Source organism: Herpailurus yagouaroundi, unplaced genomic scaffold, assembly GCF_014898765.1.
Source record: "Herpailurus yagouaroundi ecotype Mexico unplaced genomic scaffold, PumYag 165, whole genome shotgun sequence".
In the NCBI taxonomy this organism is placed as follows: domain Eukaryota; kingdom Metazoa; phylum Chordata; class Mammalia; order Carnivora; family Felidae; genus Herpailurus; species Herpailurus yagouaroundi.
In genome coordinates this window covers 17,485,461-17,497,684 of record NW_024412406.1, presented here as the reverse complement: position 1 = coordinate 17,497,684, position 12,224 = coordinate 17,485,461, and the positions used below count along the sequence as shown (strand labels likewise).

Below are 12,224 nucleotides of genomic sequence, written 5' to 3'. Positions count from 1 at the left end.
AATCATGGTTTTTATCATTATGGTGATTATCAATTTGATGTCAAAATCTGCATGTTATACCAGCTTTCTCTCTTTGTAGCGTTTTCTCTCTCTCTCATTTAAATTTCCAGAGAGATGATTAAATGAGACTCTAAGCCTTATTTAATAGGTTTATGAAGTATCTCCTGGAAGTAGGAAGGCTCAGTTTCCTCTGATATAATTTATGGTACAACAGACAGTGGCATTCATGAATTCAGTTCAGTGAAATGACAACTAATACTTTCCTGGATTATAGAGTACTTCCAGATATATTTGTGAAGTTGGCAGCCATTTTTTTTAAAGTTTGTTTATTTATTTATTTTGGCGGGTGGGGGGGAGGGGGGAGAGAATTCCAAGTAGAATCTGCACTCACAGAGTCCAAGGTGGGGCTTGAAGTCATTAACCGTGAGATCATGACCTGAGCTGAAACTAAGAGTCAGACACTTAACCGACTCAGCCACTGAGGCACCCTTAGCAGCCATTTTTTATTCGTGCTTTTACAGATGAGGAAACTGAGGCAGAGAAATGTTAAAATGCTTTAACCAGTATTGTATAGCTAGTGGGAGACAGAGCTTGAATAGAGAGCAGGTGTGTGGACAGAGCTTGGCATGTGCCAGTCTGTAGTAAACATTGTGGATGAATGACTCCAAATGACTTCAGATTTCTTGCTCTTTCTAAACATTATGCCTCTCAAATACCATAATTGATTTGTGCCTAAGAGATTTCCAGGCCTATACCAATATCCCTCAGTTATTTCCAACAGTATCTGATACAATAAACATCTTGTCTACAAAAAGAGATGAGAATGCTTTTTGGACTCATTTCATAGGATTTATCCACTCTGGCTTTTGAAAAAGCAAATAGGTTGGTTATTTTTTTTTCTTCTAAAATATCTTCCTTTTTCCCTATGATGTGGAGATAGTTTAGATTGGACATATGGTTTCATTGTTTGTGTTGATAGCTTCCTTATCTCTCCCTGCTCATTTAAGGTCATTTTTAAGGACTACAAATCACTGTAGGTTTTCAATGTCCGTGAACTCAATTAAGCTACTTAGATTCAAACACAATGATCATAGATACTGTCTTTTTTTTGCAGGGGTGGGGGGAAGCATCTGACGTTACTACTACTGAATTCTTTGAAATGTTGCAAGTCCTTTAGTATAAAGGAGCTTTAAAAAAAGTTTTTTTTTAATGTTTACTTTTGAGAGAGAGAGAGAGACAGTGGGAACAGGGGAGGGGCAAAGAGAGAGAGGAAGACAGAATCTGAAGTAGGCTCCTAGCACAGAGCCTGATGCGGGGCTCAAACTCATGAACTGTGAGATCATGACCTGAGCCAAAGTCAGACACTTCACTGACTGAGCCACCCAGGCACCCCAAGGATCTTTTTTTTTTAGACAAACCAAAAAACCCCTCGACTATTTATATCCTTCCAGCATAATCACTGAATCCTAACGTATGTGACCTCCAGATAGATAACCTTCAATTAGAGAGGAAATATGGCCATTACCTGGAGGGAGGAATTGAGAAGGGTATCATGGAAAAAAGAGATGGGATGGACTTACCCATGAGGGATATTAGGTGGTAAGAAGCTCTTAATGAAGCCAGACTGAGTCATCTGCCTGTCAACATTCTTCTGTGTGGGGGTGGAATAAAATACTTTTGAAACCTGCCTTGTTTCAGAAACCACTTTACCTTTTCTGATCCTCATGTTTTTTCTCTCTCTCTCTTTTTAATTCATGTAAATTACTGACTAAAGTGCTGATTCATGAAACTTAAATTATGTAACATGTTATTCCTGACAGAAACAGCTCCCACGTTATTTTAAGGGACTCAGTGCTTCTGTTTTCCTTTACCTATTCCATTACCTATGGTGGCTTCTTTGTTCTCATTTCACTTTTTTTTTTTCCTATTTCATGGAGAAAAGTAAATCTAAGAGGTGCCGATTCCACCTCTTGTAGTTCATGTCAGAGTAATTTTAACTCAGTACTAACTTTGAGTTAATTGTCTTGCTGAGGAAGACGACATGGAAATCAAATGATGAAGGCCGATTCAGAGCATCAATAAGGAAAATTTTATTACCTGTATGAAACAGAGCCAGGGAACTTTCAAAGGGAATTAGGGCAGTGTACAATATCCTTGCCCTTGTCCAGTTTCCCACAGCCTCTCCTATTCCCCACGTCTTACAACCTGTCTTGGTCCATCTCCTTGTAGTCAGCATTTCTTCTGTTACTCACAACCAAAATCTGTTTTCCTCAGGTGGGGTTGGGGGTGGGGGTGAGTGAAAGGAGGGTAGGAGGGTGATGATATAAAGGGAATTGTTGTAGGGTAAGAGATTGATAATGTGTAAGATGGAAGAGAGGAGATGTGTGGGTGAAGTAAGATATTTAGTGTGCTCTCAGGGTGGATTTGTGCAGAGTGCTGGCCCCTCAACAGGGCCATAAATATAGGGGAGACCTACATGTGATCAAAGAATGTCTGGCAAGGATTAAAAACATCTGTGATATTGTATGATATCGGCAGGCAGAGCTCGTTTTTACCACCAAATGCAGAAGTATCATTATAGGTAGCTGTTTCTTCAGGCTGTGTTAGAAATTTGTCTGCACATAATCAAAATGTAGAGGGCTGATTTAATGGCTTTTAACTTGAGAGGAGGAATGATTTGATAGGACTTTGCTGAGTAAAGGCCTGGATTTTGTACCTTTTTAAAGGCTTACTTTTTTTTGGAGAATGCCTGTAACTTTGAGATGATAATGTTATTTATTTTACTGTAGTTACTGTATTAAAATACATTGTATTTATATTGCATATAGTAATGAATATGATTCATGTTAGTTGCTTCCATTCAGGTTCTGGATATATTTTCTATGCCAGTCAATAGCAATTTTTTTTCTATAGGTAAAATAGACTTCATATACAATATATGCATACACAAAATTGGACTCATTGATAGACTAACCATTCCAGAGAGTGCTGGATGAGATGTCTTCAAGTACAGTGCGGTGTCACTAGGACTTGACTAATTGTTTGCTTGAGTTCAAAAATGAGAAGCACCTTTATTTCTCTAGTTATTTATTTCCCTGTTTTTAAAATAAAAATAGGTTAAAATTAACTTAAAATGATCTGGTTTCCAATTCAGCATCCATATATGCACACAAAAATACATATAAGACCAAGTGTATAGACTATATAATCTAATGCACATGTATATTATATAATATGACTAGCTAAGAAAGAATATAAGAATCCTATTCTTAGTTTCCCAAGAAAATGCTATACATCATCTTTCCCCCACATTTGTATTATTGTGTTGTATGTTTTCTAAACATTGTTTTTCATTTACATCTCTGTAATTCAAAGGTATGCATGCCCTTAAATTTAAGCAACTGAGAAGTATGTTACATAAAAAATAAGTCATCTCCACTCAATCTTACCTACAAAGAGAACCACTGCCAGTTTTTATATCCTTCTAGACATTTTCCCATGTTTATATAAATTTGTGTATCTGTAAATGTACATTGAGGGTTTTTTTTTTAATGGTAATCATTCTACACAATTTGTTTTTTTCTTATTTAGTACTTGATCATGGACATCTATAGATGTAGGTAAAATTTGAGTTACATAGTTAATAATTTATCCATTTTCTAGTTCCAGTATTTATATGCTCCCTCTTTTGTGTCTTTTAAAATATATTTAAATCGCCAAAGTAATACATTTTTTTCAAGAAAATTCTAAAGAAAAAGAGAAAATGGGGGCGCCTGGGTGGCTCAGTCAGTTAAGTGTCTGACTCTTTATTTCATCTCAGGTCATGATCTCATGGTTCCTGAGTTTGAGCCCTGTATGGGGCTCTGCTCTGACAGCGTGGAGCCTGCTTGGGAAACAGGCACTTGTGCTCTCTCTCTCTCTCTCTCTCTCTCTAATAAAATTTAAAAAAAAGAGAGAAAATAAGAATCACCAAAATCTGCCATCCATTAATAATCACTACTAGCATTTTAGAGTATATCTTTCTAAACTTCTGTGCGTGCATATCCATATTTTCAATGCCATTTAAAAAATTTCTCTTAGCATAACACTCTCCAGTTCCATCCACGTTATGCTAAGTGAAATAAGTCATACAGAAAAAGACAGATACCATATGTTTTCACTCTTATGTGGGTCCTGAGAAACTTAACAGAAGACCATGGGGGAGAGGAAGGAAAAAAAAAAAAGTTAGAGAGGGAGGGAGCCAAACCATAAGAGACTCTTAAAAACTGAGAATAAACTGAGGGTTGATGGTGGGTGGGAGGGAGGGCAAAGTGGGTGATGGGCATTGAGGAGGGCACCTGTTGGGATGAGCACTGGGTGTTGTATGGAAACCAGTTTGACAATAAATTCCATGTTAAAACAATAAAAAAATTAAAAAAATTCTCTTATACAGGCATGCTTTGTTGGTTAGAGAATCATGTTTATGTAGCCAACCAACGTCATAGATTCCATGCGTATTTGAACCAGTTATTTACAGTTTCCTGGCCACCTGCCATACCCTAAACCTGGATAACACTCATGGAAATTTATACTATACTGCTCATCAAGGGGATGAGGTGAAGGTATGTAGATGGACTGACAAATCCATCCAAATCAGCATAAATCCTTCTAGTGGAAATCAGTCAATATTTGTATTTTAAGTACATCTAAAATACAAGATGTTTAAGAAGAGAAATAATGAAATATTCACATGCACTTGACTGATCACTACAGGAGAAGCAGAAGTAATAGACTTGAACCAAGAAAAGTGTTAAATTCAGTTAAGAATTAGAATAGCTGAACTTTAGATGTTTTGAAATCGTCTCTGAATGATAAGTACGTGATTTGGACCATTTGGTTTAATAAAGCTCCCACCAGTGGTAGGGAGGAATAGGTGACCTTGAAGTTCCCTGTGATCCTATTCTATTGTAGACTGTCTCAGAGTTAGTAACACCTGACTTAGTATAATTTCATGCATACAACTCCCTAGTTGCATACTAACGCCACCAGTCTTTCCAGACAGCACCTGTCCAGGCTAATATCTCTCCACCCACTGAGCATGTGCACAGCTATCACCCACACAGTCCTCGTATATCTTTTTCCCGCCTTCCTCCCTTTCTGACAGTTTAGTAGCTTTTAAACCTCCCTATCCCCTTTTCTTCCAGCTTTTGCTTCAAGGAAATTTCTGTTCTTTTTCCATCCCACTCTCTTCATTTTCATCTTGAGCAAAAAAGATACTAATCATGGTGATACAGTTAGGAACAAGCCTTTCATAAGGGAAAGGAAAGCTTTTAGTTTGGGAGGGAAGGTAGACATTATAAAGAAACAGTGGTTTCAACCTTCAAAGTCCTTGAGAATACCCAGTAATTCCTTTCAAAATATCCATAGAAGTCTCCACCCACCTCCTTTTCTCTAAATAACCTGGTTTTCCTCAAGCATTAGCATTTATAATGAAATTTAAAACTGTTTATAATTTTGCAGGGGGGGGGGATTTCATATCATTGCAATAGCATTCTTTTGTGCTACTTTTTTCCTGTTGAAGATGTTAGCTATATAATGGATTGAGTTCACTGTTTTGGTCATGAAAGCTAACTCCTAGAAAAGACCACTCTTCCTTTCAGAAAACACATCTAGCTCTAGATACCTGGCTTAAAAACAGTCTCTTTTGTTTTAAGTAAGTGGAAGACTAAGAAAGCTATTTTAGATTAAAGGCCAGCTGTCTTTGAAAAGTGGTATGTCAGGATTCCAAACCCTTTCCTTCCAGATTTTCATCAGCAGGGATATGCATTGGTGAGAAGCATAGATCAGCCTTTGATCCTTGGGAGTCAGAGAAGAAGCAATACTGGTTACAAGAATAATAGGTTGCCACTGGAGAGTCTCTCAAGTCAGGCCCAGGTAGCTGACTTTATACCACCTTCAGCTCAGCTGTAAAAGTGCTTTGGCGAGATGTTTTGAGGAGCTCCACACCAAGACAATAGTTGCTTAATAGCTACACTGAGAGTAAAAGCCTATTATTTTCATAAATATGAATGAAAAAGGTTGTGAAAAGACATTTTTATTCAGCTTTCAAACAACATGATGCTAAAATTGATGATGGCTTAAACATGAAAGTACTATGTCATTTGCTTATTTGAACTAGGTGAGTAAACATTCAGAAATTGAGACTGCTAGGGGCGCCTGGGTGGCGCAGTCGGTTAAGCGTCCGACTTCAGCCAGGTCACGATCTCGCGGTCCGTGAGTTCGAGCCCCGCGTCGGGCTCTGGGCTGATGGCTCGGAGCCTGGGGCCTGTTTCCGATTCTGTGTCTCTCTCTCTCTCTGCCCCTCCCCCGTTCATGCTCTGTCTCTCTCTGTCCCCAAAATAAATAAACGTTGAAAAAAAATTTAAAAAAAAGAAATTGAGACTGCTAGAATTTTAAAAAGTGGTTCTTATTTTTGTAGTTCTATGTGTGCATACTTGGCATTTAATCCTTTCTGACACAAGTACCTCTCTTTTCTGATTGATCTCCTTTTATCCCTCCTCTTTCTTTTCTCTTCTCATGAATATTTGGTTAATTTTTTTTTTTTTTTGTCTATACGGAAATGGTTTCTTTTTAATTAATGAAAGATAAGATACTTGTGTGTTTTAGCAGAGAACATTTTTAAAGAGATTAATAAGACTGTGCCCCCTTTTCTCCTTGAATTTTGTTTCCTCCTTTGGATTTCCTTTATTTCTGATTCCCATTGACATTAACATCATTTATGTTCCTCCTTTTAAAAGTCCACTCAAGTGTGAACAAAAGTCCTTGTCCTGTTGAATTTATTTGTTGTTTTTATTTGACATTTAGGATTAAAAATTTGCCTTTGAAATGCAGAATGGTATTATAAATTGCTACTTTTATATAGAAAAACAAGGAAAGAATAAGAATGTATTTTTGCTTTGCTTGTCTTAAGCACAGACAGACTCTGGAAGGCTACTTAAGAAATTAACACTTTATCAAGTGGGATTGGGTGATGAGAGCTGTGTGGGTAGGGGCAGGGATGGGAAGCAGACTTTTCACTGTGTATTTTTTGTATACTCTTGTTAGAATCGTGTAAATATATAGCCCACTATAAAAATCTTTTTTAAAATCATGTCTATGGGGGGCACCTGGGTGGCTCAGTCAGCTAAGTGTCTCTTGATCTCAGCTTAGTGTTTTTTTTTTTTTTTAATGTTTATTTTTGAGAGAGAGAGAGACAGACAGACAGACAGAGCATGAGCAGGGGAGGGACAAAGAGAGAAGGAGACCCAGAATCTGAAGCAGGCTCCAGGCTCTGAGCTGTCTGCACAGAGCCTGATGCAGGGCTTGAACTCACGAACTGCAAGATCATGCCCAGAGCCTAAGTTGGACACTTAATCGACTGAGCCTCCCAGGTGCCCCTCAGCTTAGGTCTTGATGTCAGGGTCGTGAGTTCAGTCCCGGCATTGGGCTCCATGCTGGGTGTAGAGCCTACTTTAAAAAAAAATTTTTTTTTAATTAAAAAAAAAATCATGTCTATGGGTTTCCTGACTTAACAGAAAATAGATCTACCCTTTTCTGTTTTCCCTTTTCCATATGTCCAATAACACAATTTTACATTTTTATTTTAAAAATTTTAATTCCAATTAATATACAGTGTAATATTAGTTTCAGGTGTACAATAGAGCAATTCAACACTTCCATGCATCACTGGTGCTCATCACAACAAATGCACTCCTTAATCCCTTTACCTGTTCAACTCATCCTCCTACCCACCTCCCCTCTGGTAACCATCAGTTTTCTATAATTAAGAGTCTGTTTTTTTATTTGTCTCTCTCAAAAAAGTTATTCTTTTAAATCTTTTTTAAAAGAACCCTTGTGTAGTCTAGTCTCAAAGGACTAATAGTATTTTGCGGGCATCTTGACCTGTTCCCTTCTGCTCTCTCAAGTGTGGTGGCTAAGATTCATTATTAAGCCTTCCCTTAGGAAATCCTGATACTGCAAATGCAGCCAAATCTTAAGTTATTGTTGGCTTATTCGCTGAATCAGTTAACTGAAAATGTCTGCAGTATTCTGCCAACTGGATACTCAGTTGTTTCCTAATAAAACGATTAGACAATACCAACATAATTAGTGGAAAATTAGTTGATTTTCCCCCCATGGTATCTTGTATCTTATCATCATGATTATAATTTACCTACTTAAGATTGTTTGAGTTTGATGCTTGTAGAAAATAAAGTTTGATTTACTTTTAGTATTTAGATAATTCTGCTCTTTTCAGCACACACTAAGCCAAATAGTTTCTTTCATCAGGATTTTTTTTTTTTTTTTTTTACTTTTTGCCATTTATGACCTGTATTTTACTTTGTGGAGAGCAAAGAGAAAGGAATATTGTTGAGTATCTACCACGTGTTGGGTGCTTTAAGACATTATTTTATTAAATACTTAGAATAACTCTGGGAAGCAGGTGACTAGTTTTATTTTACAGATGAGCAAATTGGGGCTCAGTGAGGTTTTGAAGGTAGCTATATGTAGGCAACACAGGACAGTGCTGATCTGAACACATCTACCTGGATTTACCAGGAGATCTCCTCTGCCTTTGAGAAGGGGTTAAAGGCTGACTCTGCTCAAACCCCTCATCTGAAAGAACAGACAGAATTGATTTACAGATAACTCAGATTACCATCTGCTGTTGAGGTAGTAGTTAAATGAGTTTGAAGATTGGCTCTTCAGTTTTACTTTATTATTCTGAGATTACATTGTTGTTTGTTTTTTTTTTTTAGTTTAGTAACTGGTGCCTGACTTCAAGGAGAAAGCTTACTGAAAATGTGTTAAATATAATATATTTCTTAATGAAAAAGAGCTTAAAGTTCTAAATTTAATTACTGAATGGGTTAAATCCCGAACCTAGAGGTTTTGAACGCCTTATGTTGGAATCTGCAGAGGTATTAAACTCCTACTGTTAGCAACCAATGCCTGGTGAACTTTGCCAACTCTAAGAAATGGTTGTCTAAAATCCCTTAAAGATGATAATCAGCAACCACTTATATAAATTTGGAGATAGAGCAGGTACAATCTATCATGCTAATCTTTGAGGGATGTTAGCTAAGGTAGGTATATCATGTGTCTTGGCAGTTACTGGATGAGCTCACAAGTAAGAATGAAAAAAACATTTTAGGTCTCAATTCATATTCTGTTATCTGAGGTATTTATATGATGGGCAAAGATGGTAGGAAAGATACTGAGGAAATTCAAGAAAGGTTTAAAAAGAAGTAAGAGTTCACAGACAGTGAAGAGGACAGAATAAGCCTACCCACAGCATACTCCGGAGTCTGTTATATGTAATACTTAAGGAAAATAAAAAAATTTTATATTCTTTTCCCATTGAATTATCTTGACATCCATGTAAAAAGTCAATTGACCATAAATGCAAAGGTATATTTCTATACTCTCATTTTTATTCTAATTCCAGTGTCACACTGTCTTAATTAGCTTAGTGCGGCTTTTTAGTAAGTTTTAAAATCAGAAAGTGTGAGTCCTCCAACTTTGGTCTTTTTCAAGATTGCACTATTTGGGGTCCACTGCATTTTCATATGAATTTTTGAATCTGCTTGTTGGGGCGCCTGGGTGGCTCAGTTGGTTAAGTACCTAACTTTAGCTCAGGTCATGATCTCATGGTTTGAGGATTCGAGCCCTGTGTCGGGCTCTGTACTGACAGCTCAGAACTTGGAGCCTGCTTCGGAGTCTGTGTCTCCCTGTCTCTCTGCTCCTCCCCCGCTTGTGTTTTCTCTCTCTCTCTCAAATAAACATTAAAAATTAAAAAGAATCTGCTTATCGATTTATCAAAATATGACAACTAGGATTTTGATGGGGATTTGATTGAATCTGTAGCTCAGTTTGGAGAGTATTACCATCTTAATGATATTTGGTGTTCACATCCATGAACATGGGTCATTTTTCCATTTATTAAGATCGTCTATAATTTTTCAACAGTGTTTTGTAGTTTTCAGTGTATAAGTCTTCTGCTTCATTTTAAAAATTTATTTCTAAATATCTCATTCTTTTTGATACTGTTGTAAATGAAATTGTTTTCTTAATTCATTTTATGTTTGCTCATTGCTACTATATAGAAATACAATTAATTTTTTTTATTGAGGTACAATTGACATAATGTTATGTTAGTACAATTGATTTTTAATCCTTGACCTTGTATTCTTTAATCTTGCTGAACTTAATTAGTTTGAATCGTTTTTTGGTGGATTCATTAGGATTTTCTATATATAAGATTATATTATCTGCACATACAGTTTTACTTCTTCCTTATCAATCTGAATGTTTTTTACAAATATTTTCTTGCCTGATTGCTATGACTAGAACCTCCAGTACAACATTGAACATAAATGAAGAGAGTTGATATCCTTGTCTTATTCCTTATATCAGGAGAAGAGCATCCAGTGTTTCCTCATTACACGTGATGTTAGCTGTGGGTTTTTTGTAGATGCCCTTTAATAGCTTGAGGACATTCTCTTCTTAGTTGCTATGTTTTTATCATTAAAGAGTGTTAGATTTTTCAAGTGCCTTTTCTGCCTCTGTTGAAATGATTGTGTAGTTTCTGTCCTTTATTTTGTTAATACAGTAATACATTTGATTATTTTTCAGATGTTAATCCAACTTTTCATCCCTGGGATAAATCACATTTGGTCAAGGTATATAATCCTTTTTATATGTTGCTGAATCTGGTTTGCTGGTATTTTGTTGCGAATTTTTGCACTATGTTGATCTGTAATTTTCTTCTGATATCTTTGGTTTTGGTATCGGTAATACTGGCCTCCTTGAATGAGTTCCTTCCTCTTCTTTTTCTTTAGGAGGAGGTGAGATTTGGTGAAAGATTGATATTAATTTTTCTTTAAGCTTTTGGTAGAATTCACCAGCAAAGCCATCTGGACCTTGGCTTTTATTTGTGGGATATATTTTTTTTTATTGCTAATTCAATCTCTTGTTATATATCTATTTTTTTGAGAGAGAGAAAGGGAGAGCGGTGCATACATGAATGAGAGAGGAAGGGGCAGAGAGAGAGGGAGAGAGCATCTTAAGCAAGGCTCCACACCCAGCAAGGAGTCTGGCATAACATGAGCCTAAGTCGAGTTGCACGCTTAACTGACTGAGCCACCCAGGCACCTCTATATATATCTATTTAGTTTCCAGTTCTTCTTTAGTTTGTTTTGGTAGTTTTTTCCTTCCTACAAATTTGTCCATTTCATCTAGGTGATCTAATTGGCTCCCATTCATTCCTTATTTTACTAATGAGTCTTTTCTTGATCAGTATGGTTAAAGGTTTACCAATCTTGTTATTTTTTTTTTCAAAGAACCAACTTGGTTTTCTCAATTGCTTTTCAGTTTTCTATTTCATTGATTTCTACTGTAGTCATTATTACCTCCTTTTGTTTGCTTTGGGTTTAGCTTGCTCTTTTTTTTCTAGTGTCTTAAGGTGGAAGTTTAGGCTATTGATTTGAGATCTTTTTTAATGTAGGCATTCACAACTATAAAAATCCTTCTGAACACTATATTCGTTGAATTCTAGAAGGTTTGGTATGTTGTGTTTTCATTTTCATTTATCTGAAAGTGTTTCCTAATTTCTCTTGTGATTTCTTCTTTGACCCCTTGGTTACTTAAGAATGTGTTGTTTAATTTCCACATATTTGTGAATTTACCAAATTTCCTCTTGTTATTGCTTTCTAATTTAAATTCATTGTTGTCTGAGAACATAATTTGTATGATTGCTGTCTTTTTAAATTTAATGAGGCCTTATTATGGCCAAATATATGGGCTCCCCTAGAGAATGCTTCATGTATATGTGAGAGGATTGTGTATTTTGTTTCCGTTGTTGGAAATGTTCTATGTATGTCTAGTAGGTCTCATTGGTGTCTGGTGTTCATGTCTTCTCTTTCCTTACTGATATTCTGCTGAGATGTTCCCATTAAAGCATTTTAATGATTTATATTAGTATAGATGTGAAAACTTACTATCAAGATAAAAGACTGAAATGCAAACTAATAATGTTGTTTTAGTGGGCTATTTAAACAAAATTAAATTTAAAAATTATTTATTTTCAGCACACTGGAGTCCTGTGTCGGGCTCCATGCTGAGTGTGGAGACTGCTTGGGATTCTCTCTCTCCCTCTGTCCCTCTCCCCTGCTCTCACTCTTTCTCTCTAAAATAAAAAAAAAAAA

At 36.4% G+C, this 12,224-nt stretch overlaps 1 protein-coding gene across 2 annotated transcripts in view; it reads left to right on the top strand.

Moving 5' to 3' along the window:
- Window positions 1-12,224, top strand: part of SGK3 (serum/glucocorticoid regulated kinase family member 3) — a 141,927-nt gene that overhangs the window by 1,808 nt on the left and 127,895 nt on the right. The window contains exon 2 of one of the 2 annotated variants that reach the window (XM_040487677.1): window positions 10,654-10,700. The exons of the other annotated variant lie outside the window; for it this stretch is intronic. The gene's annotated coding sequence lies outside the window, so the exon portion shown is untranslated. The remainder of the gene's footprint in view (window positions 1-10,653; window positions 10,701-12,224) is intronic. 2 annotated transcript variants of the gene reach the window in all.